At 39.7% G+C, this 21,255-nt stretch overlaps 1 long non-coding RNA gene across 1 annotated transcript in view; it reads left to right on the top strand.

Moving 5' to 3' along the window:
• Positions 1 to 210: 210 nt before the first annotated feature.
• LOC102450798 (uncharacterized) overlaps positions 211 to 21,255 on the top strand; it is a 33,738-nt gene continuing 12,693 nt past the window's right edge. The window contains exon 1 of the long non-coding RNA XR_332500.4: positions 211 to 563. This is a non-coding gene — a long non-coding RNA (uncharacterized LOC102450798). The remainder of the gene's footprint in view (positions 564 to 21,255) is intronic.

The following is a 21,255-nucleotide window of genomic DNA, read 5'->3' as shown; positions in this document are numbered from 1 at the left end:
CCCCGAGGTGGAGGGCCCGCGGGGACGGAGGTGGGTGGAGATCGCGGAGCACGCCGGCCTCACGGAGGCCCGGGGGCAGGGCAAACCCGCAGCCCAGCGGGGGAACGGGGCTGAGGACACGCCCTACAGGGTGGGCGCTAGGACCGCGGAGGCCACAGGCGGCGGAGGCGGTGCGGCCGGAAGCAGCGCATCGGGCGCGCCAGTTCAAAGGAGCGCTGGGGAGCCAGGGAAAGGGGAGGAAGCGGGGGTGAGGGCTGGCGGAGTTCTCCCTCTCCCCACAGGCAGCCCCAGGCGAGCAGCAGACGGGGGATACGACCCCAAACCGGGGAGGACGGCAGGCTGACCCAGTGGGCAGTGGAACCAGGACGTTGGAGCGGGCCCAGCGGGACGGAGTGAGGCCGGCCAGACTGGACGCCCTAGGGCCGGGAAGGGCCAAGCTCGGGTGAGGGCGTTCCGAGCCCAACGGCCGGGATACTAGGGCAGGGCACAGGGGGCCCCTGAGACTCAAGGACCAGAGGAGGGAGCTACCCTCCCCCGGCGGAGGAGACTGGGGCGGGCAAGAGGTGAGAGGCGGGCTAGGGGGGGCTCGCCAAAGGTTCTTCGAAAATAATTATTAATTTCCTTACTTGTGGTATAAATTTCACTTCATATGAGCAATAATACATTTCAGGCCATCCATTTTAAGGAGATTATTGCAATTCTGCAGTTAGTAGAAGACACATGGCCTTTGGACTTATCCTTCTACCCAAAGCATGACATATCCTAGCTGTGCATACATTTGTTTTCTATCTGTGGTAGTTAGAATCAATGGTAATTAAAATAAATAATTTGGAGATGAAGATGAAGGAAATGGGAGAACAGAACAGAAACATCTGAAGGCAAGTTGACATGCACTGTATATAGATAACTTTATTTTGGTAAACTATTCAAAGCGTACAACTAAAAAAGAGCAACGTATCAACAATGGAGTGGCCTCCTGGAAAAGGGGGCATGGTTGGACATGTAGGGATCCCTGCCTTACTATGCTGGCAGAAGAAGGTCTATTCATAACATTCAAAAGTAGAACTGTGCAAATAATCAGTTTTTCAGTTCACTGGCAAACCAAACTTTTTTTAAAAGTTTGTTTTGGATCAACTCAAAGTGAAAATGTTTCAGTGTATTGGTGAAACAACAAAATTGAGAGAAGAATTTTGATTTCAGGCCTCATTAACCACTTTTTTTAAAATTAAGAGCAAAGGAAACTTGGAAACATCATTTACAAAACAGCAGGAGTAGGCAGCAGCCATTTTTTTATATCCCCGATTAAGGACTTGAATCAACATGTTTCATGTACTAAATAAATACCCTAGCCATCAGGCTGTTGACTGCTATGGGGTGAGGCTCTTTCACTGTCTTGTTGAAGTTATTTGTAGGGCCAGAGAGCATGTGTGAAAATGATTTTATAGTGACACACACACACACACACACACACACACACGACCCCCCCTTCTGAATTTAGCTTGTTTTTAGTCATAACTCTAATTTTTCAGAAAAGAAAATTATTTGCACAAAGAAACACAACCATCTCAGTTAAAGAGAACTCTAGAGAAGATCTCCACTCATCATAGTTTGAAGGCTAAGAGACATGCCTGGCCCCATAGCTAGCTAATTTGCATTCCTCATCAGCAGCAGTGCTTCTCATCAGCAGAAGCACTATCAGACAACAGGTTTTCAGTTCTCAAATTTCTCAATAAAGAATAATCTGAGAATTGATTCTTTTTGGACCAGTTGCCCACATGACTAAGTTAAAGGCATTTGTATGCCTTTGTTGACTGGCTCCCTTGTCCTTCTACATCTTTATAGAGTATATGCCGCAGCATATAAGAAATCAGGTTTGTTATAGTCACAAGTTCCAAGTTCCATGAAATTTTTGCACTGTCCCATTCTCATTTTTCTTGCTTGGCTACTTCATGTCCACATAGGACCTGTCAACTTCTGGCTATAACTGAACACTCTGAGCAGGCAGGACCCAACTATGTCTTTTTAAGTGCAATGATAAAATGGTGCCCTGCATTTTGAAACATGCGTCCACATTATTTCTTCTTTCACCAAGAACATTTGTATAAATACTTCCTTTGATGCACTGTATTATAGCATTTTGACTATACTGGCATAGTATTGTTCATAGATGATAAAATTCAAATTATTTTTGACCATTTTAAACACTCTTTGACTTTCAGCAGCGTGCTCTGAGAGGCTTATGAATATAGGACTGACTTCTTGTATCTTTTAATGTTGAAAACTACACCAGATTTTTAAAAAGGCATGTTTTTATCTTCTAGCTTTTAGTATACATGTCAATATTAAATAGGTGATTTTCCTCTTATGGGAAATTGCTCAAACATTATTTTCCAGATTCCCACATTATTTTCCTTTCCTTCAATCACTGCAAAATGGGCCTTCTTTCTGCATTTTTTTGTGCATTCAAAACTCCCAGGGTATGTCTACACTATCACCCTAGTTCGAACTAGGGTGGTAATGTAGGCAACCGGAGTTGCAAATGAAGCCCGGGATTTGAATTTCCCGGGCTTCATTTGCATCTTGCTGGGCGCTGCCTTTTTTAAATGTCTGCTAGTGCAGACTCCGTGCCGCGCGGCTACACGCGGCACGGACTAGGTAGTTCGGACTAGGCTTCCTATTCCGTACTACCATTACTCCTCGTGAAATTCAAATGCCGGGCTTCATTTGCAACTCCGGTTGCCTACATTACTACCCTAGTTCGAACTAGGGTGGTAGTGTAGACATACCCCCAGTCAGTGCTGAAGCAAGGAAAGATCAGATGCTGCATAGACTCATGTTGATTTGAGACCAAAAACATGTGACATGGTGTACTTGAACTTCAACTCCACTCTGACACATCTCTCATGTCTGTAATATGGAAGGGTGGTTTTAACAATCAAAATGTTCTAGGATGAAACTCTCAGACTGTACTGGCATAAAGGGGAATATTTCTGCGTGGTTGCCAAACTGGTAAAATATAAATTTCAGACCATTTCCTCTGTTAAAACATCTACCCATTGACTAGTTCAAATATTTATCCTACTAGAGCATCCATCCAGACTTCTTAGCCTTTCTGTTTATTTTTAATTTATTTTATGATCTCATATGCGCCTTTTTGCTGCGTCTGTAAAATTTCAATTACACTGATTCTAAGACAGTATTTTATCTGACTTGCTCAATTAGTTGGCACAATTAAAGCTTCAGAAATCCTTAAGCAATTTATTAAAAATGAGCTTTACTCATATTTTATCAAAGTAACTTTGCAAGCCAGTGGTACAAAAGCTTCCTGCACTATCAGTGTCACTAAGGTGCACTGTTATAGTCCCTTTTATTCAAGGTGAGCACTTAACAAGGAGCTATCCAGTGTAACTGAAATTCTCCAAAACAGCAAGTCATCAGAAAGTTCAATCAGCTTTAGAGATGGCTCATTTTAAGATAATTAAATATGTTGTTCTCTGCTTAATATAGGATTAATATAAAATTCAGATGGAAAATTGTGGAATTAAAGGAAAAGTTTATTCTTGTTTACATTATAGTGGGGTTCTGCTCCAGTGAGTGGGGTAGCGAGGAGAGGCGGGAGGGGGCAGTTGCCTCTGGTGCCATGCTAAAGGGGTGCCAATTCCATCCCCCTCCAGTCCCCCGTCATCCCTCAGCTTGCCTGCTCCTCCTCTGCCCACTGCTGCAGCCTGGAGCCTCCTCCCCACCCCCAAATTCACCCCTCCTCCATCTCCGCTGGCAGGTTAGTGTGTGCATGGATCCAGCCCCAAAATGGAGGGGTGGGAGAAGATTAAGTACAACCTCCCCACACTCCTCCCAGGGTCGGGCTCAGCCATGCACCAGGTTTGGGGACCTGCTGCATGGCGGCAGAGGGAGGGGACATAAATTTTGCCTTTGCCCCGGGCACATAACACTCTCACTATACCTCTGGCTGCGGTTAAGGTTGAGAAGTCTTTTCTGTTTCAAGGCTGACTCTTCTAAGTACTCTAAAATATACATATGTACTTAGTAGCATTTCTGAATTTTCATACATTCTACCAACAATTTTTGCCCAGACATGGGGTTTAGTACATGGCTCTCACTGATCTCTATGATTCAACATTTACCCAAGCTAATGAACACCACTCACATTCCATTTAGGGAAGCAATACTGAAAAAAGAGATTTAAAGCAGGGTTCAGTTTTTTGGATAGGTGCAAGTCTAATGTTCATAGACCAAATGAATTACTACATTGTACGTATGTAGAAAGATTAGCCAAGAGAGTTGCTAGGCAGCCACATTTTACATGCCCTGGTAGCTGAAGGGAATGTACTCTGGTCATCGCACATCTGCTACACTCAGGCCTTGTAATCTTGAAATCCATGCTTGACTGACATTTGAGAAATATCTGAAAGTAAATTGCTAAAATCTGCCTCTGACAGGTGGGAATTTTATTTGGGGAAATGTAATCTGATTACATCAGATAATTCAGAAGACAATCAAACTATTTTTGAAAATGAAATAAATTACATATGCAACTGGTTGCTGGGAGGTGAGGGGATTACAGATGGAAGAGTGGGTGGCAATAATGGGAAAAGGGGATGGGGGTTGCTGTGAGATAAATGAGGAATTATGAGGATCGAGATGATGAGGCACAGGAAGGGAGGGAGATCAGGATAAAAAAAGGGGAAAAGGGAGATTGGGGTAATTTCTGTTTAGAGGAGAGTAGAGGTGGGACAATGGGAGCAGGGTCATGGGGTGAGTGGCAGAGAGTTTGGGAGGGATTAGATGTGGGGTGGCTGCTCACATATGCTCCTTTCTTGTATGTATTCTTGGATGTGGAGGGAGCTGATGTCCCTCTGGGACACTTAGAATCCCACTCTTCTCTCCTCATGTGAGGAGGGGGCTGAAGTGGGTGGCTGCCCCTCTAGAGCCATGGCTGAATCCTTCTTCCTGTTTCCCCATGTGAGATGGAATGTGAGGGGGCCTTGCTGCTCTGGAGGAGTATGTGTGTCTGAGTTCTCCTCCGTGCCCTGCCATATATATGCTAGGATATGGGAATCCAGTTCCTAAATCAGTGTTTAGGACCCAGAATAAATGGATGGATTTTCAGATGTCCTGAACATACAGCAGTCCCCATGGCAGTCAACAAGAAATTGTTGGGTGCACAACATTTTTGAAAATTACCTCACTTATTTCCTTGTTGAATTGTGAACTTAGGCATCTAACTTTAGGCGTCTAGTTTAAAAACTCTTCATATAACTTTCAGGGTCTTCATATAACTTTCAGGGTCTTTAGCCACCAGGGGAAAGATATGGTTCACTAAAAATTTAATATAAATGTAATGACAAGCAAATAGGGCTATTTACATAAGAATGGCCATATTGGGTCAGGCAAAGGATCCATTTAACCTAGCATACAGTCTTCTGATAGTGGTCAATACCAGGTGCTTCAGAGTGAATGAACAGAACAGGTAATCATCAGATTCTATCCTGAGTCACTCATTCCCAACTTCTAGCAAACAAAGACCAGGGACACATCAAGTATTCCACCCCATCCTGGTTAACAGCTATTGACACACCTATCCTCCTTTAACTTATCTATCTCTTTTGAACCATTGGTCTTGGTCTTTACAACATCCTCTGGCAAAGAATTCCACAGGACTGTGCTCTGTGGCTATGTCCAAACTGCACCCCTCTGTCGGCAGAGGGATGTAAATTAGATGTGTCGAAAGTGCAAATGAAGCCGGGATTTAAATATCCTGCGTTCCATTTGCATAATGGTGGCTGCTGCTTTTTTTTGAAATGGGGCTTTTGGAAAAAATAGCAGTTTAGATGGGGCATTTTTGACAGAAATGCCCCATTTTGAAAGATCCTGTACTCCTCAAAAAATGAGGAAATGCCCCATTTAAACTGCATTTTTCTTTGAAAAGCCCCGTTTTGAAAAAAAGTGGTGGCTGCCATTATGCAAATGAAGCACGGGATATTTAAAGCACTTTCGATAAGTCTAATTTACATCCCTCTGCCAACAGAGGGGTGTAGTTTAGACATAGCCTGAGTGAAGAGATACTTCCTTTTGTTTGTTTTAAACCTTTGCCTATTAATTTCATTTGATGACACCTAGTTCTTGGGTTATGAGAAGTAGGGAAATAGCAATTCCTTATTTACTTTATTCACATAAATAGCTTTAAATTATTTCAAATGTAAAGGAATGCACATTGGGAAAAAATAATCCCAACTATACATACAATATGATGGAGACTAATTTAGCTACAAGTACTCGAGAGAGAGAGAGAGAGATCTTGGAGTCATTGTAGATAGTTCTTTGAAAATATCTAATTAGTGTGCAACGGCAGTCAAAAAAGCAAACTGAATTTTAGCAATCCTTAAAAAAAGGCATAGAGAATAAGACAGAGAATATTTTATTGCCTCTATATAAAACCATGGTACGCCCACATCATAAATATTGCCTACAGATGTGGTCGCTTCCTCTCAAAAAGATATATTGTCATTGGAAAAAGTTCAGAAAATGGCAACAAAAATGATGAGGGGTTTGGAATGGGTCCCATATAAAGAGAAATTAAAAAGACTTGGATTTTTCAGTTTAGAAAAAAGGAGACTAAGGGGGGATATGACAGAGGTCTATAAAATCATGACTGGTGTGGAAAAAGTGAAAAAGGAAAATTTATTTACTTTTTCCCATAATATAAGAGCTAGGGGTCACCAGATGAAATTAACAGGTAGCAGGTTTAAAACAAACAAAAGGAAGTTCTTCTTCACTCAGTGAAGTCAACCTGTGAACAGGGGCAGATGATCATTTTTCAGGGCACAAGGCAGCCCAATTTTGCAGGGCCCCCCTTTGCCATGGCGCATGTGCGGGGTTTCTTGAAGCGCTGGGCCCGGGGTGACCGCCCTGCTCGCCCTACCCTATATCCACCCCTGCCTGTGAAACTCCTTGCCAGAAGATATTGTGAAGACTAGAACTTTTACAGGTTTCAAAGAAGAGATAGGTAGATTCATTGAGGTGAGGTTCATCAATGGCTATTAGCTAGGATGTGTAGAAATGGTGTCCCTGGCCTCTGTTTTCTGGAAATGGATGACAGGAGAGGGATCACATGATGATAATCTGCACAGAGTATTTAAGAGGAGGATATTCCATGAATATATAGAGAGGCAATATGATATTTTCTGTTTTATTGTCTATTCCTTTCCTCATGATTCCCAATATTCCACTAACTTTTTGGACTGCTGCAGCACATTGAGAAAATGTTTTCAGAGAACTATCCACAGTGACTCTAAGGTCTTTTTCTTGAGAGATAATAGCTAATTTAGACCTCTTCATTTTAGATGTATAATTGGAATGATGATTTCCAATGTGCATTACCGGTACTTTGCATTTCTCAACATGTGCTGGAAGGAATACATACTGTTCTTCAGAAATTCTCAGACTGTGGTCTATGGGGGTCAATTATAGTCTAAAAAACAGTAGCTGGTCATCTGTGAAGTGCTGGCAGGTCACCTAGTGCTGCTTTTTTTCCTGGTGTAATAAACAGCAGAGCTGGGAGAGAGAGAAGAAATGAAGAACTCTATGGATCTCTGAATTTTTTTCCCTCCAAAAAAGGGGAAATAATGATCATTAAACAAATCTAAAATGTAGAACTACTGTCCCATATTAATTCACCATGTAAGCAATTTCTATAGTTTCCAAAGTTATGCATTTGCAGATAGGAGCCATAGGTGGTCTGAGGAAATTGTGAAAGAGAGGAGAAGTATCTGTAAAATAATATCGCTACTAAGATTTTGCACATGCTGTTTAAAAAAAAGAAAGACAGAGAAAAAAGGCACTCTTCCTTGTGTGAGCCAGGTGCCTTGGGTTTCATTTGTTTTTGCATCCTTTCTTTTCATATGATATATTGAAAAGTCATGGGTCGACTAAGAATTTTCACTTGCAAAATCAGTATTTTTAAAGTGGTAGTATCTTTTGGAATAGAGGTGGCAGATTTCTACTAGGCTACCATCATTGGCTGGAATCAGAGAGAAATCCCTCACCCTTCTTTAAAAAAGTCTTATCTGCTCAAAAATAGAATGCTGTTTTTGTATACTATAAACCAGATTAGATTTTGCAGAAATGTGAGACTATTTATAACTGAAAAGAATTTAGTGGGAAAAATCATTTCTAGTCCAACTAATACTTGGAGAGCTCACTGCTTGAGTAGTAGTAGTTAAACAAATGCCCTGGTTTTGAGAAGTTTTGTTCCAAAAAGTGTTCAGCATCTCACATAGTGATAGAAGATCTAACTTTCCAACCTGACTTTTGCTAATTACTGTAGGTCATTTATTCATTCAAAATATTGATGCATACTTTGAAAGTCTATGAGCTCCTTTACTATAAGGGCAGCCAGGAGATGAAAGGGCAATGACATATAATAAGTGTCTGAAAACCATTTAATGAGGTACTCTGCATAAAAAAAAAAGAGCGTCTGACTATGAAACCTACAACATCTAAAGTTCAGAGGCTATGGGTGGAATTGATTCTTAACCCTTCATTATACCATTCCTTAGGATAAACGATTAAAAGTGCTAAACTGAATGTCATATGAGACAGAGGATTGCCGAAGTCAAAAGGATTAACACATCCCAGGTGTACCAAGAGAGAAACACCACAGGATTAGTCTGAAAATGTAAGGAGAATGCAATTATATTTCCTTTATACTATTTTCCATCTGGATTATTTATTATAATGAGACTATGAAATGAAGAAATTAATGCCATGTAAATCTGACCTTTTTCACATTTTGATTAGCCATCTAATTTAACTTTTCCTAGCAAGTTCCTGAATCTGTAAACAAGAGAAACTAAAAATGGTCAGTGAATAAAATTATGGATCTTTGAAAAGGTCATCAGAATATTACTATTGGTTTTCACAGGAACATGTAGATTATGACTATTTAAGTACCTTGATGATCATGATATGAACAAAAATATACAAAAATATGTATGCAACATCCATGGAACAAAAAGATAAACAATTTCTACTTTAAGTTGCCTGCAATATTTTGTCCTTAAAATGTTGAATCAGGATCTACAGGCTCCTGTGACCTACATCAATTTGTAAAACTGGATATACATGTAACAAATTCAGCATTACAAAACTGCCTATGTGACTCTTCTCTTCGATACAAGACTGAAGGTTTATTAAACCTGCACACTTAACATTTACAGCTGAGCGTAATCATAGACATTAGTCTTTTGTTGTATGAAATACTACAATAAAGAGTTACATTAATACATACATTGCCAAACACCATGAAAATATTGATAAATATTAGATAGTTCCATTAGTTGACTTGACAGTAAAATTGTCCTTGCTGTTGATATTAGGAAAGAAATGTATATTTTCATGAAAGATATGAATTTGTTAGAGAAAATGTGTTGATTTTACTAAAATTATTGTTTACATTCATATTGGTTTGTTATCGTAGAAAAAGTGAAAAGACAGTACAAATAACATCATTTACAGGTTTACTTTAATAAAGATCTGTTCAAGACAGTAAATTTCTAAACTGAAAATAAACCAATATGAATTGTACAGTGTAGTGGGAAAAGGGAAAAAGTTAGTAAATTTTAAAGAGAAGGGCTTACACCTGTACACTTTTTTGGCGAATATCTTTATTTTTTTTTAAAGAGTAACATTGTTAACATTAAGTCCAGGCATTTTGCCCAGTTTTCTACTTCAAGGTGTGTGTATATTTTAATCCACAAGGGGTTCTAACCCTTTATTTTATATGCCATTTTAATGGGCAAAGCAATACTCCAGTTCCCGTTTTCCTTCATTAAGTTAATATATGTTTCATCCTGAGGATGGTACCTGAAATACCAAATATAACCTTTTAAAAGTTATTGTGATCCCATGAAATTCTGAATTAGGTAAAAGAAGATGGAAGAGGAACATATGCCACTGGGTACACTTTAAAAAGTCATCAATTAAATGTGAATCTGAGCAACTTGCTGCATCATCTCAAATGGGCATGAAGGCTAAATCATAAGTTGCCTTTGATAGGTTCTTTTTCCCTCTATGGGCAAAATTCTGTATAGTGCATTTGGTGTACAGTACTTAAGTAGCATAAATGGTTTGTACTGGAATTTCAGCATAAAGTCAACATCCTGAAAGACTCACTTGGTACCTGTTGATCTGTATGGGAATTTCTCCCCCCTCACCCCTCAGAATGATCTCCTCCCTGCCCCGTTGCTAAGGATGATGGGCCCAGTGCAAGGGAGGTCAGTAAGTCCCAATATCTACTTTCACCTCTCTATATAACTATATATTGGCAGTCGTACCTATAGGCCAAGTAGGTTAGAGTCCAGTTGTTGTGAGTTTTGAAGACATGTAAAAAATGATAGTCCCTGCCCCAAAGAGCTTAGGCTACATCTAGACTACATCCCTTTTTCGGAAAAGGGATGTAATTTAGACGTATTGCAATTGCTAATGAAGCGGGGATTTAAATCTCCTGCACTTCATTAGCATAAAAATGTCTGCTGCTTTTTTTTGGCATGGAGCATTGCCGGAGAAAAGCTCCAGTCTAGACACTGATCTTTTGAAAAATAAAGCCTTTTCTGAAAGATCCCTTATCCCTCTTGAAATAAGGGATTGCGATACGTCTAATTTACATCCCTTTTCCGAAAAAGGGATGTAGTCTAGATGTAGCCTTACTGACTAAAGGATGAGAGAACAGATGTGTCAGATAAATCATGATGGGTGGGAAAGACAAAGAAGCTACAATTTTATAGTTCCGTGCAGTTCTTATGCAATCAGGAGTAGTAATTACAACTCACTGGTTGTCTATCGTTTATGTGTTGCATCTTACTCTATGCATATGGAAATGGTGATTTTTCAGGAGAGCTTTGAAGAAAGATAAGATGGTGACACTGCAGATTTTGGCTGAGAGAGTGTTTTATAGAAATAATCCGCCTACCTTTACTGTGCACATGGATCAAAAAACCCAAATGAAAAAATTCTATGTAAAATATGCCCAATGCAGAAGGTGTAATATATGCATATATCATGTAATTATAGGATATGTTTAATGTGTATTTATGACTGAAATACATGATAATACATGTGAAATAATAGGAAGTTACTTCCTTTGTACTCTTTTCTTCATCTATCCAATATGACATGTTTGTTATAGAAAATGCATCCTTATTGCATAGGTGACATTTGTTATTACCGTTCTTTTGGCAGGCATAGAGTAAAAAAAAAAGTAAACATTTTGATAACTGAGGCCGCTGTTTAAAAAAGGAACGGGTTGATGTGGCTACTGAGACTTGGAATTAGATTATAACATAGTTGCACAATGAGGAAAAAGACCAATATTTTGGACAATATATTTATTGCTTAATCAATATACATTTATTTAGGTTTGTTTTTTGTAATATCAGTGATTTGTTTTATGTTTAATTAAAACCATTGGCTGAAATACAATTGAATTAAAACTGGCTAGTTTCTTTTGCTGTAAGTATATCTGTCCTTTACTTAAATATTGTCCAATAATTTTGCATTTGTTTTTAAGGATCTGAAGAATATGTCACATTTTCTATGGATTTTTAGCCTACATGCACTAAATGAAATTATTTAAGTTAGCGCAGAAATGACTCTTTCTTTTCTCCCAGTACAGGGCTTATTTTTTTCCCATTGCATGAAGTTGAGGTACAGTTAAAAATTCCATTTAATAAAGAGAGAGTGAGAGAGAGAGAGCCCCTATGACTGAGTAGAGAATAAGAGTATTTATCTAAGTAAATATCCAAGCATTGTTATTGCCTAGTGAAATACAGCAGTTGAGAGTTAACTGTACCAGTGAGTTTCAAGGGAAAATCAAAATGTCAACAATAAGCTTCCAGGGACTAAATTAAACTATTTTGGTAAGAAAACTAGGGGGGAAAAATCCCACCCCTGACCAAACCCTGTCTGTTAGGCATTCAGAGGTAAAAGCAATTTCTAACATGGGATAATATAATATATAACTGTTCCACAGAATGCTTAGCTTCACTAATGTTTGACAGGCACTTTGAGTTCTTCAAAGGAAAAATACTGTATTCATGAAAAGTATTATTACTGACTCCATGGTCCCCTATAGCAACCAATCTGTACTGGAAAGTAGAAACTCTGCAAGTTTTGACTCTTGGGGTTTTTTCCCTTCCTATCAATGAAGTGGTAGATATGCTGGAAGACAGCTTAAGAGTTAATATTGTACTTCTTGTTACACACAGAATTAGTGCTGACTCCTTTATATCACTTCAGGATCATTTATAATGAAGCATTTACACATCTTGCAATACTTGTCTCTCTGTGTGCCTGGCTCCTGCCTGCGTCACAGAACAAGGTGTCAAAAGTGACAGAATCCCACCGAGAGAGAGAGAGAGCGAGCGAGCGGCTATGTCTACACTAAAGAGCTTTTGCGGAAAAACAATAGTTTTTCTGTAAAAACTCGTGGAGCGTTCACGTCTCAAGGGCATTTTTGTGCAAGTAAAATCAAAAGACAAGAGGGGATTTTGCTCAATTGGTAATCCTCATTCTACAAGGAAGAACTCCTTTTTGGGCAAGAGATCTTGCGCAAAAAGGCATGTGCGGATGGGAAGAGGAGTTTTTTGCACAAGAAGAGGGAAGAGGAAAAAGCACAGGTGCCCTGATGGCCATTTTGTACATAGCAATCACTGCTTACTTGTGAGAGAGCATCCAGGCAGTCTGGATGCTCTCTTGTGCCAAAGTGCATTACTTTTTGGATGTGCTTTTGCAGTGTGGACTCTCTCTTGCGCAAAAAGTTTTTGCAGAAGATCTCTTCCGGAAAAAAAAACTTCTTGAGCAAGAAGCCTACAGTCTAGACATAGCCAGAGAGAGAAAGAGGAGAGAAAACAAAATGAGTGAAACTCTTCTTCATTCAGGAATAGATTTGATTTCTTCCCTGGATCAGCCTCCACAACAGGCTGAGGACTAATGTGAAATAGAAAGTAAGAAAATAAAATAATAAAAAAGAGAGCAAACAATTGCAGCTTTTCTTTCCCTCACAGCTTTTTTCAAAGCTTTATCTAAAGGAAGAGTCAGAAAAAAACTGGGGTGGCAGAAAAAATAATCTTTCAAAAGAGGGCTTTATTGAGAAACTGGCTGTGGGAGCAGCTGCAGGAAGAAAATAGTTCCCACAGCAAAATCAAGGGTGGGAATCATCTCCACAGGAAAAATGAGACAGAAGAAACAAGCTGGAAACAAGATAAAGGTGCAGCAGGAAAAGGAACAGAAAGAGAATTTTTAAAGGAACAGAAGTTGTAATTAGAGAAAGAAAACTAATGTTTCTTATAATCTTTTCCAGATTTGCTGATAAACTAACCCGGCTAAAAAGAATTAACCAGCTCAAGAATTTTCTTGTTGCATCAGGAATAGCAACAATAGAGAGGAGTATCAATTAAATTTCCGGATGCACAGTACAGAAGATGACATCAGTACAGATACTAATTTCAGATCGGAAGAATGTTTACAAACTGCACAAAATGTCTGATGAGCATGTCAAGAAAAAGCTTGATGAGAATATTAAAGGAGAATCAGAGTCTGAACATTTCAAGCCAGTGAAAAAAGAGGTAGATGACATCAGTAGAGGTAGATGACATCAGTACAGGTACTAATTTCAGATCGGAAGAATGTTTACAAACTGCACAAAATGTCTGATGAGTATGTCAAGAAAAAGCTTGATGAGAATATTAAAGGAGAATCAGAGTCTGAACATTTCAAGCCAGTGAAAAAAGGGTGAAAAAGAAACAAATTTAAAAAGCTCAGGTTCCTAGATGGAGGACTAGCAACAAAAAATTGCAACAAAAAGATTGTAAAGTAGAACTTTCTGGCTTGGATTTTTGTCCCACTTTGGATTTTAAATGTCCAGAGCATTGGATAGGTTGCAATCTACTTTCCTGAATTCGGGAGAAATACATTTTCTTTCCAAAGATGACACAACTTTCATTGACCTCCATTGGAGCCCTGATTTCACCTATAGTCCTCATATGAATTATGGATAAAGCTGTAATCAGAGTTCTAGTCTTCCCCTGACAAACCAGGTGCCATGTTATGATGGTCCAGATGGCTAAGGCAAGGAAGGGATATCTGCTCACATCAGCATGCTGCTCTATTCATTCTATGTCATGTCATAGAATTGCTAATAAAGCTTTTACCGTTGTTGTAATCCTACGTGTGTCTCTCTAATATTTGTTTTTCTGCACTGCAACTTCACAGAAAGAGACTAGCTTCTCCCGTAATCTATGGATCCCTCATAACCTACACAAGGCAAAAAAAAAAAAAAAAAAAAAAAAAAGGACCCTCCCAATTCCTTACAACTTTTTTTAAATCCTCTCTAGACTCTACACCTAATAATTATCCCCAGGGGAGCATCTAGTTGAGCATGGCTAGTCCCTGTCCCCACAATTGTCTCCTTCTCAGATGTTGAGCCTAAAACTTACGGTGCCTCCATGAAGGCTGTTTTTCTCCTTTCTGAACCTAACCTCCATTTTTCATGCTACAATGAAATCCTGAAAGAGACTATATCCCTTTTTAGAATGAGCCTCCAAAACCATTCATTTTGAATAATTGATAATTATATTGCGAGCTCAGCAGAGAATACAAGAGTATAGGTGCTTGGGCACAGCTAATATGCACCTGCCATGTTCTTGGATAAGTAAAACATGAGCATCACAATTTTATCTGGCACTGGAGGATGAGATACAAAATATAAATTTTATTTTGATTTGAGTTTTAACAGGAAAATAAAGGATAATTTCCCATGTTCAAGGCTGCTTATCAGTTTTGCCAGCCACATTGCCGCTGTGCATAGCTTTGCATAGAATTAAAGGGGTGTAACATGCAAATATCCATTCACAGAACAATTGGAGTATTCTTTTACATTTATTGAAAAGCTAAATCTGAAGCATACAAATGCCAAAATCATTGATGTGTAGGTGTTTGTGCTTCATTTTCTTGCACTGCAAATCCAAGCACTGTACACAAACAAAAGCAAACACCTTTTACATCTTTGAATATTGCAAAGACAATGCACTCAAAATGCACAGCAGTAAGGAGTTGAATCTAAAATGCCGATAATATAGTGGAGAGGAGGAAAATACCGTTTACTCAAGTTTGGGTAGAATCTATCCTGCAAATCTGTAATGAAAGTTTACCAACTTAGGAACAAAAATCGATTTGCTAACTCTTTACTTTATAGTGATGTTGATGAAGAAAGATCAGATGATATTTTGCTTATCCATCGAAAAAAGTTTTCTCCTGGGTGGGGATGTGGACAGGAATTTTTCAACATTAGATTAGATGTTATGTCTACATTGCATTCCTCTTTTGAGAGAGGAATGCAAATGCAGCTGAGTGAAATTGCAAATGAAGCACGGATTTGAATTTTCCTATTTCTGCTATTTTGAAATACCCTGTTTCGAAAAAAAACCCGCTGTCTAAACATGGTTATATCGAAAGCAGGTTTCCTGCTGCTGCTGCTGCTGCTCCTTCCAGGATACTTCAGCTGTATTGGCCAAAGTGACTCTGGTATCAAAATGTATATATATACTTTTTTAGACTGATTTTGTATACCGTTTGAAGTCTCTTTTCAGTTGCTAGCATATTGCATGGCAATCTTAACTCTGGTAATTCCTACTTTAGCTTTTACTAGACTATGCAGCCTTAATATTGTTCTTTTAATTTTTGGTGCATAATGTTTATGGGAGAGTTGGCATACAACTGTGTGAGGAGGGGATTCACTGCAACATGATGTCATTCCTCATTACATGATGTCTCCTGACCCTAACTTGTAGAGTTTTTCCTGTATTAAACAACTAGAAGATTTACTCAGTGTTACTTGAGTCCTTCACTCAATTTTTGTTTTTCTTTATTTGTCATTGCTCTGGAATGGGGATGAAGGGTTCAGTATGCAGGCTACGCTAGAGAGAGAGGACTATTCCAGCCCTTTTTCACCGCAGCAGTTTGGGCAGGTGAGACGTGCCTCTCCATGGCCACAGCAACTCCAGCAGGCATGGCTGAGGGAGAGGTGCATGTCTCCCAACTGGGGCACATCCAGGTTCATCTGCTCTTTGCACTCACCAAGCAGAAGAGGAAGGGAGCAATCTGTGCACTTCTCCCTTAGTCCTTGATGAAGCCAGTAATGTTCCTGTATGATTGGGGGTAAGGGGAGTTGCAGATCCCCTCCTGCTCTCCCTAAGGGACACCTGGGGGGATGGGAGGCTTGGGTCTAGGGCAATCCCAGATGGGGTGGGATATTACCAGCCGGCCCCTTTCAGCTGCCTGGTAATTCTGTGTTTTTTTCTGTATGGTTTTATGAGAAACAATCCCATTCTAGGTTTGTCCCATTTTCCTGGCACAGCCAAACACTTACCAGGCTTGATAAGAGGAAGATACATACTGAATCTGGTAGTCCTAACTCTTACCATTTAGGAGGAATTCTTGAACAGACAGACAGACTTGTTCACTCACAGACAGAAACACTCTATCAAATATATAGTAGATGACTGGCCCAGTCAGCATTGTGTGTTTACAGAGAATCCTCCATCTTAATGTTAGAAGTTTCAATTGGCTTGTCTGCATAGCAATAGGTCAGAGTGTACTATGGCACTTTTACTGCATTGTAACAGGGTCTATGTGGCCAGTTTGTGTATAGCAAGTTTGAGTACGACTTGCTGCATGCTAAGTTTTGTATAGACAAGCTCTATGCATTTGGGGGCGGTGTGTAAGTAATGGCTCCTACTGTGCTAGGAGAAAGCCATACTCTTTGGAGTTAAGCAGAGTAATATAGGGTATGTCTACACTACCCCGCTAGTGTGAACTAGCGGGGTAATGTATGCATACCGAACGTGCAAATGAAGCCCGGGATTTGAATTTCCCGGGCTTTATTTGCATAAGCCGGCCGGCGCCATTTTTAAATGCCGGCTTGTTCGAACCCCGTGCCGCGCGGCTACACGCGGCACGGGCTAGATTGTTTGGACTAGCAAACCATTCCAAACTATCTGTATACCTCGTCCCGCTGCCAGGCTCCCTGCCCTAAGCTAGGCCCCCATTACGGGCTCCCAGCTCCTTCCCAACCACTGGCCCTCTTGCTCCCATCTGCCAGACCACTAGACGCCATGGCTCTCTGGTTTGGGAGTCTCTGGTCCAGCAACATCTGTGAGAGTCCAGGACTGGAGAGGTTCAACCTGTACTACTCATTTAGAATTGCCACTAGCAATACAGATCACCCATTCCCATAACTTTTCCTTCACATTACAGAGTGACATCTAAAAGCCAATCCTTTCAATCTGACACCATATACCACTTACTGATCAGTAAAAATCTACATATTGAAATCTACACTAACTCTATCAGAACACATAAATATATACAAAATAAAGTTAAAGCTTCTTCTTGATTACCATGGGAGTGGAACTATGTGGGCTGTAGGGGGCGAGAAAGGGAGGCAGTTGAGACTGAGAAGGTGAAATTGAGAGCAGGATATAGATGGGGCAATGTCTGACTGAACTGTTTACTCTCTGATGTTTGCACTATGTGTTGGTGGGATGTGCAGTCTAGCCATCTTGATTCACATTTTGAAGATTTTTTCTATGGGATTTTTTAAATGTGCATCAACACCAATAGTTGTTTGCATGAACTGTTATAAATGTCTGTAGAACTTCCATGTTCACAGAACTAGGAAAAGAGTTTTAATATTAAATCAGTGTTTTAAAAGGATAACTGGGGTGATGAAGGAAATGATAGGCCAATTAGCCTGACATTAGTCTCAAGCAAACTCATTCAAAGGCTGATACAGTATGCAATTAGGATAAAATTTAAATATCATGTCAGTATGGCTTTATAGAAAATACATCTTTTCAGACAAACCGGATATTGTTTTTGATGATACATTTACCTGTATCAATATAATATAATATACCTTAGCCTTCTATAAAGCTTTGGACTTAGTCCCACATGCTATTCTGTAGAAAATCAGTGTAAATGGAAAATAGTGTATATGGAATAGAAATGATTGAGAGATCGCAAAATTTAATTACAAACCGCATCACCAGTTAATGGGAGTATTCATACAGGGCTCTGAGAATGTATACTATATATTTTTCTTGGCCATATGTGGCTCAAAATTTTCTCAGTGAGGAGGAAAAATCCAAATAATTGCTGCCAAAATTTGAAGATGACACCAAAAATTGATGCAGGGGTAAATCATGTTGGGGACAGGCCAATCATACAGACCAATCCAGATTGCATAGTAGAGTGGTTTTATGTGACTAACATGAGTTTAATACACTTACTTACAAGGTATCTAGGAAGAAAGAATGTAGTAAAAAAAAGGTGACTGCAACCTGGAATGCAGTGGAACGGGGAAAAAAATAGAAGTCACAGTAAATAATCAATTGGACATGAGTTCCCAGTTTGGTGCCATGGCCTAAAGGGCAAAGTTATAGACAGAAAAGGGAAGCAGGGAAGAGGTATTAGCTATATATACAACATTAGTGAGACGGTGACTGGAATGTTGTATATTGTTCTCGTCTCCACACTTTGAAAAGCACATTGAAAAATTGGAAAAGGTTCAGAAAATGATTTGAAAAACATGACTTATAGTGAAAGATTTAAAAAGCTCAGTCTATTTATTTTATCCACGTGAAGGTTAAGAGGCAACTTGGTCATTGTCTACAAGTACCTACAAGGGGAAGAAATTTGTGATAGTTGATAGCTTTTTTAGCAATAGAAAAAATGCATAATGAGACCCAAAGGGTGGAAGTTAATGCTAGATAATTCCGAGTAGAAATAAGGTGAAAATTTTTAACAGTGAGGTTAATTAACCATTGGAACAACATACTTAAGAATGTGACAAAGCTTCCCTCACTCAAAGATGTGCTATAACTTGTACAGAGATTATGGACTTTATGCACACTTTTTTTTAATGTGTTTTTTTGGCCTTTATTATATAGGATGTCAGATTAGATGTTTCTTCCAGATGTGAAAGTTATTCATTTATGTCTCTCACCAGATCCACATCTATACTTCCCTCATGGACTTTGATACAGTTGCCCTACTCACTCATGTTCCCCTGTAAAGCCCTGACCCCCCCTCCCAATTCCTGCAAAGGTGTTAGATGAGAGTAGATCCCCTTTCTTCTTTGCTCCCAGGCTCCTCACATTTAAAGCCTCATTTCTTTCCCACCTTCTCCTCGGCCTTGCTTTGTCAGCTTCCTCCTTATATGCCCATGTATTTGTGCACACCCCACTCATCCTTAGAGATCCCCTTACATTTCTACTCCTCTCCATACTACCTCCACACAGCTGCCCACTCCATATACAGAAGCAGCAAGTGAACCGACTGTGGAAAAGGAGAAGTAGCATTGTTGGGGAAGTAATTTGGAAATGTAGAAGTAGGGGGATTTGGGTGCTTGAGGACTGGTATTGTGCAGGAAGCAAGGGTGTCCAGTGCTTGTGTGCCAGGGCTTCTGCACTTAAAGAGCTCCTCTGAAGCTCCTGCCTCTGCTCCCTAGTGTACCAAGGCAGCAGTGCTATGTGGAGTATTTGAAGTACTAGCATCTCAGAAGAGAGAAGCTAGCTTCTTTGTCCCCCAGCACCTTGAGGCAATTGAATCACAGGGAGCCCTTGATATTCCAATGTGTCATCACAGAGACACTGAAATCCCCAGTACTACTGCACTTGGGAGTCAGGGGAGCCCTTTGCATGCCAATGCCTCAGTGCAGATCTGAGTCTTCTCTGCCATCTGACAGGGACCTGGATAATGCAAGAAAGAGGGAATATTAGTGGGGTGTGCTTAAATAAACAGCTGCAGGTTCTAGTCTTGCTGCATCCAATATCCTGTCACCTGAGATTTTCTGTGTCCTGGCAGATGCCACTTTTTTGTTTTGTTTTGTTTTCTTAGTTTAAGCTTTAGCTGGCTAGAGCAGTGTAAAGTGATTGGGCTGAGAACATAAATGACCCCAGTATTTACACTCTAATCAAAGGCTTTTCACTTCTTCTATATGTCCATACCACTCTGTTAGCTGAGACCTTTCCCTTTGCTCGATGTGTAGACACCTTTATATCCAGCTGCGTCAAGCCACCAGGATTCGTCTTCAATTCAACTTGCGTTGCAGTCTTATTACCATGTATATGAATGAGGGTGTGGAGGTGCACATTCCACTACCTAGAATGTATAGGTTAATGATATTGCTGACCAGCCTCCTTTTATTCAATACATTTCAACTTAGAGATATCTCATTCTCAAATTTTATTCCAGACCACAATTGATACCTAACTGATAACTTAAAAATAGGGTTGCTTTTCTTTTTCCATAGCAGAGCTCATTTTTGTGTCTGGAGTCACTGTCAAAAGCCAATTTATTTAGTTAGAAAGTACTCTTAGAGTGTGAAAAAGGGAATCTCATTCCGTTCGCTGAACGTAGGCCTCATTATTATCTAATACACCAGACTGTTGGTTTGCGTTTTCAACCCAGGATGTTTGAGTGGGTTCAAAATTAGGCAAGACAAGTTTGCCCATTCCTAATAATAAGATAGATAACAACTCTGCCGGTTGATTGTCAAGGAAGATTAAAATGGAGAATCATTTGGTAGAGTATGAAAAGGAGGCTGACAATGACACCTTGATTTGTGGGTTTTTCCATATATGTCTTGTACAATGTAATGTTATTAGGCTGATATAACACTTAGATCTGGGGAGTTAATGAGGTATATTTGGAACTTATTTGCCCTTGCTTGACTTCTTTAAAGTTTTCTTTTTCCTTTTTTTTTTACTAGACTTTTAACTAAACAACCAGGGTGTGTCTAGACTATAGGGTTTTTTCTAAAAAAGTAGCCTTTTTTCAAAAAAACTTCTCCTGCGTCTAGACTGCTTCCACATTCTTTCAAAAATAAATCAAAAGAAACGTGGCCGTTTTTTCGACGGCAGAAAACCTCATTTTAAGAGGAAGAATGTCTTTTTTTCAAAAGTGCTCTTTTGAAAAAAGGCACTATGCAATGCACACTGTCCTTTTTCGAAAGAGAGCATCCAGACTGCTTGGGTGCTCTCTTTCGAAAAAGTGGCTTGCTTTTTCAAAAGTACTGGTTGTAGTCTAGATGCTCTTTATCTAAAGAGGCTTTCTCGAAAGTATCTTTCAAGAAAGCCGCTTTTGAAAGAGGCTTGTAGTCTAGACATAGCCCCAATGAAA

This window comes from Pelodiscus sinensis, chromosome 6, assembly GCF_049634645.1.
Source record: "Pelodiscus sinensis isolate JC-2024 chromosome 6, ASM4963464v1, whole genome shotgun sequence".
Lineage (NCBI taxonomy): Eukaryota > Metazoa > Chordata > Testudines > Trionychidae > Pelodiscus > Pelodiscus sinensis.
This window is presented reverse-complemented; position numbering and strand designations above follow the sequence as displayed.